We start from the raw sequence: 7545 nt of genomic DNA on the forward strand, positions 1-7545 counted from the left end.
CTCAGGAATGCTGGCTGCCTGACAGGAGAGGGCAGAAGGATGGTGGGAGTTACAACTGTAGCTGTGCTTACTGGGCCTTACGAACCCCTGGGTAGACATCTTTCGCAGGTATAAAACGATAGCGGATGGCTTAAAGTGGTCTCTGGTCAGCTTAGGATTCCGGAGGTCAGACCCCTTCATAGCTCACCCCTTTTTTCATTTTGTATTTTGAGACAGGGTCTTGTTAAATTACCCAGGCTATGATCCTCCTGCTTAGCTTCCTACAGTGTTGGAATTACCACATCCACTCATAGCAAACATGTATTGAACATTTCCTACATACCAGGCACAATTCTATGTACTTCATATAAATTAAGCCACATAATACAGTCAAGCCAGACAGGCACTAGTTTGCCATCCTCCAGTTTCTACCTTCTAAAACATCTATATCTCAGCTTTCGGACCTTGTTTATCACTGTGAGCCAGAAAGCAGTCTCACTGTGGCTCTGAAAAGTAAGTATTACAACTATCCCTATCAGAGAAACTGAGGCACAGAGAAGCAAGTAATTTGCCTGAAGTCACACAACCAGGAAGCCACAGAATCTGTATTCATGCCTGGAAATCTGTCTCCTAATTCCTAACCTTCCCACTCTGCCCCTTGTCTGGGTGCCCTTTGGCTGTGTCTCCTACCAGGACATACATTCCAGTGACTTTAGGCTCTTTTCACTCTCTATTCTCAGCAGTTGGAGAGGTACATGAGGAACCATGAATTAATTCTCACTCATTGATTATTGAGTTAAAACATTAATTTGAAACATAGTTCTTCAAACAGAAAAGGGCATGTAAACTGGAATTTTGTAACACTGCAAATAGCTTCTAGGGTGTGAATTTGGAAGTATGTGAAAAAGAAAGCATATCTTCTATAGAATAGACTAAAAAAGTTGAGACATTTTTTTGACTCAGCACTTTGAGTTATGGCAGTCACCAGAGACAAACATACGTAAGGTTTCCTCAGCACCGTTGCAAGAATCGGTGGCTAGATTGTTTTTCTCACTGTATATTATTCTTTACGAAAGGCAAGGAATGGGCAAAACTTGGCTGTGCAGTAAGGAACTGGTATCTTGATGGGAAACAAGGAAAAGACAAGGATTTTGGGGGGGCTAAATTTCTCCAAATCATCCCACAGCTTTGATTTGTATACATTCCTTTGCAGACATTAAGGAAAAACACCTAGACAACATCCCAGACTCAGGCAAACACTTGTTACACCATCCAGGATCTGTCCTTGTTGCTTCTAAAACTACCCTGGTTAGTCATTGTCAAAATGTACCTAAAAGGCTGCTTTTTCAGCTCATTTTTCTGCTCTGGGTAACCATGTGACATGGTTTGATCAATGCAACCTGTTGCCTTTCTCAGACCAAGTCCTAGCCAGACCAGCAGGCTTCCGCTCACCCCATGCCCTGCCATTCCCAAGAGTCAGTGCAGGCCAAGGCAGTCCATGTGCATGGGTGGTTCTTGGGTGTGTTTTTAGCCTTTGTAAGCATCAGTGTGCACCAACCCTCCCCACATCAGGAAAGGAATCTCCTCAGAGCATTTTTGTAATGAACCTGCTCATAAAGAGATCATCAAAGTGATCCCACTGAAAATATCAGCTACTCACTAGGCTGAGATGAAGGTTCCTTAAGTCCAGATGCTTGAGGCCATCCTGGACGACATAGTGAAATCTCATCTTAAAAACAAAAGATCAACAACTAAAGAACCCACCCCCCCCACACACACACTAAGAATAAATTTAAATTTAACCAAGGAAGTAATGACTTCTGTAATGAAAGTTACAAAATGATTATGAAAGAAATAAAACACACACACACACACACACACACACACACACACACACACAAAAGAAAAAAGAAACAAAGAAAGGAAAGAAAAAGAGAAAAGAAAGGTCTCCCGTGTTTGTGCACTGGGAGAATTAAGAATTGATATTGTTAAAGTGTCCATCTCCTCAGAGCAGGGCAGGTAGCTCAGCAATGCACCACCTTTGCATGGACCCATGGCCTTGTCTGGTCCAGACCCTCAGGTTCTGCTCTAGGCCTTGCCTACCACCTTCCAATCACCTTAGTTTCTTTTTCCAGCCTACAGACCTTTGTCTTTGCTCAGCTCCATCAGGAATGTTCTTCCTCAGTACTCCCTTTGTGACCTCTTTGCATCCTCCAGGTCTGCCCTGGCCACAGTAATCACTGCAATGTGCTTGTATCCTTTTCTGTCTTGTAAATTAACACATAACCATTGCGCATATTTATGGAGTACAGTGTGATATTTCAGTGTGCCCACAATGTATACCAATCAAATCTGGGTAATCAGTACTTCCCTCTTATCACTTCTTTATTTTTAGAGCCTTCTAACTCCTCTCTTCCAGCTACTTTTTTTTTTTTTTTTGGTACCGGGGATTGAACTCAGGACTGTGTGCTTGCAAGGCAGGCGCTTATGCCACTGAGCTAAATCTCCAGCTTCCTTTTTATTCTTTTTTTGTTTTTATTGTTTTGTCTTCCAGCTACTTCGGTAAATCTGTAATATGTTGTTGAGAACTCCCTGCTGTGCTATGAGCACTAGAATTTGTTTTATTTATCATACTATGTTTTGGTACCTGGCATCCAACCTCGCTGTATCCCTCCTTCTCCCCAACCGTCTAACATCTAGTAATTACCACTGCACTCTCTTCTACTTTGAGAACAACTCTTTTGGCTTCTACATATGAGAGAGATCATGTGGTATTTGTCTCACTGTGTGTGACTAAGTTAATTTAATGCTTTCCAATTTCACCCATTTTGTCACAAGTGAAGGGATTTCATTTTGTTTTATGGGTGAATAGCATTCCATAGCATATATATATATATATATATATATATAATATTTTTTAATCCATAATGGAAACGTAGGTTGATTTTATATCTTAGCTATTGTGAACAGTAAACATGGGCATGTAGATATTCCTTAAATATGCTGATTGTGTTTCCATGGGCTGTACACCAAAAAGTTAGATTGTTTGATCATATTGTAAATCTATGTCTTGTTTGTTTTTTCAGAAAACTCCATATTGTTCTCCGTGACCCCTGTGCTAATTTACATTCTACCAGCGGTGTGGAATGTTCTCTACATCTATCCAGAATTCACTATTTTTTGCTTTTTTTTTTTGCAATAAAAGCCATTTCCACAGGAATGTGATAAATCAAGAAAATAAATAAAAGACATACAAATACGAACAAAGAAAGTCAAATTTTCCTTCTTTGCAAATGACATGATTCTATGTAGAAAAATACCTAAAGACTCCATCAAAACTGATAAATGAGTAAGGTAATGTGCAGGATACAAAAGCAACACCCCAAAATCAGCAGCATTTTTACAATGAACTTGCTGGTAAAGCTTGGACAAGATCCGGTGCATTGAGGGTGGTGTGGTCGTAGACTGAAGTTGCTGACAGAGAGATTATGAAAGTGACCCCGCTCAAAATATCAGCCACTCACTAGGCTGAGACAGGCGGGTTGCTCAAGTCCAGAAGCTTGAGCCCAGTCTGGACAGCATAAAGAAATCTCATCTTAAAAACAAACACACAAACAAACAAAAAATGAACTAAGAATAAGTCCAACTAAGGAACTAATGACCCCTGTTATGAAAATTACAAAATGCCGTTGAAAGAAATAGCAGACAGACAGACAGACAGACACACACACACACACACACACACACACACACACACACACGAAAAGAAAAGAGAAGAAGAAACAAAGAAAGAAAGAAGGAAAAAGAAAGGTCTCTCATAATTACGCATTGGGAGAATTAAGAATTAATATTGTTAAAATGTCCGTAAGATCCAAAGCAGTTTGCTAATTCAATGAAATTCCCATCAAAATACTAACAATGTTCTTCACAGAAATGGGAAAGACAATCACAAACTCCTGCATGTCACTCTTGCAGTCTCTCAGTGTCTGTTACTCCTCGAAGAACTGAGCTTCGCAGAAGTCAATACAGTGACTCATGTTCATCACTGTATTCGCAGGGCTTGGCCTCATTTAAGTGTTTAGGAATTACTGGTAAAATGAATAAATAAAAATTTTAAAATGAATAACAGATTTAGTTTTGTAAAACTTTATTAAATTTATAGTAAATGATTAACAACAACAACAACAACAACAACAAACCAGCAGCTATAATGTTATAAAAACTTGAATGTGGAAAGTATTTGCAGAGTGATGAAGCTGTGAATAGAGACAACTTCCTGCTCTGTGTCCCTGGCACTGGTGCAGGGTTACAGAGCCCTGCCCTCTCCTGGAACATCTCCTCCCTCCTGACATCATAGAGCTGCATGTGTAAGGCATGCCAGGGGTCGGATCTCCCATTCTGTAGAGGATGAAACAGAAAGAGAGGATGAAGTTAGGTTGCTGATTCTTTCCCATTTCCCCACCCACTGTTATGCAAAAGCAAAGAACAAAAACTAAGAGTAACCCTGCATTTCACACCACCATACAACAGCAGATACTTATCTAGACAGTCAACAACTTTTGAGGTCTAGCTTCTAGTATTTTTCTTGGTGTCATAAGGCAAGCATGCAAATGATCTCCTACAGAGGAAATACACCCAGCTGAGAAATCACCAACCTATTTTGCATAACAAAAAGCCTGGAGAGTGGGAAGCACCCCAAGATGTAACACAGATAGCATATTTCACAATAAATGACAAAAGGCAATAATCAACCATTTATTTCGTTCCAAAGATAAAGTTTGACTTTTTAATTTTGTGATAAAAGCCCATGTGTCATGATGGTTTTTTCCTGTGGGAATATAATTTTTATTGTTCTAGGAAGCTACAGCCAGAAAAGGAGCCCCACTCCACTCCCAGAGGACACTAAATTTCTAAGCAAAACTCATTTTGCATGTTATTCTAAACAGGCAAGAGGGAACTAGTTGTAAGAATGTCCAAGCACTAATTTCTCTGTCGAGTAGTTTTTTCTAGATCAGTATTTCTCAACCGAGTGTGATGGGGTAACTGTGTATACTTCCCAAAGGAAAGTGAATTTTAACTGGACACCTGACCCTCCCTTCTAAGTAAATTCTGGCTTTATCTCCCTGCAGGGCTTCCACAGGTTCCCAAGCTAGAAGATCTGCTCACTCTTCACTGCTGGCTCAGTCAAGGTTACCTTTATAAATGGAATTTTTACACCTTCTCATCAGCATAATCTAAATTGTCCCTGTAGTCCTCAGACATGTGGGTTCTCCTTTTGCTATGGCCAATTTGTTGTTGGTTATCTAATTCAGAAAGACGAGAACTCCTTTTGGATTACAGTGAAGAAAGGGTTAGAATTTGTTAAGTATTATTATATATGAGGTAGTTAGCATGTTAACTTTATATTTCATCTCATTTGACAACAGTGTTTATTAAATCCTGTTCATACACCTAGCAACTGGAATAGGATTTACCTAAACTCAGAAATCTGTGTTCTAATACAGTGTCACATATCAATATTCATTTCCATTAATTCATACTGTACAATCTTCCAAGTGTACTTAATGTAGTCGGAAAGTCAATTTATGACTTTGGGTATGACTTTGAAGGTAGATTCCAGAGAGATTCTATTAGTGTTCTATGGTTACCATAACAAAGACCACAAATGGGTGACCTAACTCAACAGAGTTACTCTCTTACAATTCTAGGAACAAGAAATGCAAAATCAATGTGTCCACAGACAGAGTTGGAATCAGGCTGATCCCCACAGAGGTGTTGGAAAGAAGCAGAAAATAAGTCTGAAATATTAGAAAGCAAAGAGTAGCGCTCTGTGCCATCAAGGACATTTAGCCACAAATCACAGAAACCCCAGTTAACCCTGGCTGAAGCAAAGAAGAAATTTCCTCTTTTTGAAAAACACTAAAATTCTCTGGTTAGCGTGGGCCTCAAGGTAGTTGGAAATGGTACAGAGGGCAGATTCCTGCTGCTCTCTGCGGGTTGACCTGACCTTCTTTTTGGCTACCAGATAACCATCTCGGTTCCAGTTTCACATCCAGGCCTGATAAAGTAAAATCTAGACTTGAGTTGATGGTCGAGGAATTTGAGCGCAACCACTTTCAATCCATATTGCTGAACTGTGCTTCAGAAAGATCGAGAAGATACTTTATAATAATTCTATCAATCAGGTTAAGAGCCTCTGCTTCTAACACCCCTGCCAAATGATGTGTAATGACTTTTTTAAATTTGGTCAGTGTGTCTGGCATATACATGATGCTAATCCATATTTGCTGAATTCGTAGATTAATGAGTTATTATTCTTTTGTCTTCCTCCATTTGTAAATTAACCTGGTTGTGCCCAGATAATTTTCTGTTAATATATTTATCTTTTACCTACTAATTTTTGAGAGTTCCTGGCGTAACTTTGTTTTTCAAATATATATTTTCTTGCAATATAAGAAGAATCTAATGTTTTATTTTAGATCAATATAATTATTGACTGAATAATCTTTTCCTCACTTATTTGAAACACCAGCTTACTGAGCACTAAATGTGGTATATTTCAGGGAGGTACTATAGCTGTCTATTTGTACTGGTAGCATAGTACCTACCATGATCTTATTACCGCAGCTTTCTCTAATGCCTTAATAAGTGGTAGGGAATGTCTGCCTGCCTCTTATAACTTGTCATTTCTAAGAGCATTTTAGATAACTGCAAACATTAATAACTTTTCATTGCCTGTAATGGCAGGATTCTTTTGATGATCCTTCCAAAGAAATTCATTGAGATCATGTCCAATGTAAAGTGAATTTGGGTGGAAAAAAATGATACCTTTAGAATATTGACTCTCTCTAGGAATATGAGGTGCTTGCAGATATTCAAGGTTTCTTTTAACTCTCTCAATTCAATTTTACACTTTTATTTCTTTCATACAGGTTCTGTGCATGTTTTGTGAATTATATTCCTAAATTCACCTGCTTACCAATCATATTTACTGAGAATTTATATTCTGACATTGTTTTTAGCCTCCTGGGATGATACAGTGAATGCAACAAAGTCCCTGGATTTGTAAGCCCACATTTTAGAAAGTGGAGAAAGACAGAGTGTGTACATTTATGACAAGCGGTGACAAGTGCCATGAAAAACAAAAACCAGTGATGTGACAATGCCTGGTAGAAGGAAGGAGCTAGTTTTCCCCTGTGGCCTGTGAGGACCTCTGTGATGTGGTGGTTTGACCAGAGGTCCAAATAAAACAACCGAGGAAGCTGGGCAGATATTTGGAAAAAGAACATTTCAAGCAGGGAAAATGGAAAGGCAGAGTCTGCGAGGTTAGAGTGTATCTACAGGAAGAACAGCAAAGAAGCTAGTGTAGCTCCAGAAGAATAAAAAGGATGGACATAGTTAAAACCCAAATCATTGAAAGACTTACAGGCAGTGGGGAAGAGTTCAGATTTCATTCTCAGGTGGGAGCACTTGGAGGTCTATGAGAAAAAAAGATGACATGATCTGACCTGCATCTTAGAAGTATTCTGGCTGCTCCTTGGAGATACCTGGGACAAGAGACATGGC

This window comes from Cavia porcellus, unplaced genomic scaffold, assembly GCF_034190915.1.
Source record: "Cavia porcellus strain 051 isolate PalLab524CR breed Dunkin Hartley unplaced genomic scaffold, mCavPor4.1 scaffold_19, whole genome shotgun sequence".
NCBI lineage: Eukaryota > Metazoa > Chordata > Mammalia > Rodentia > Caviidae > Cavia > Cavia porcellus.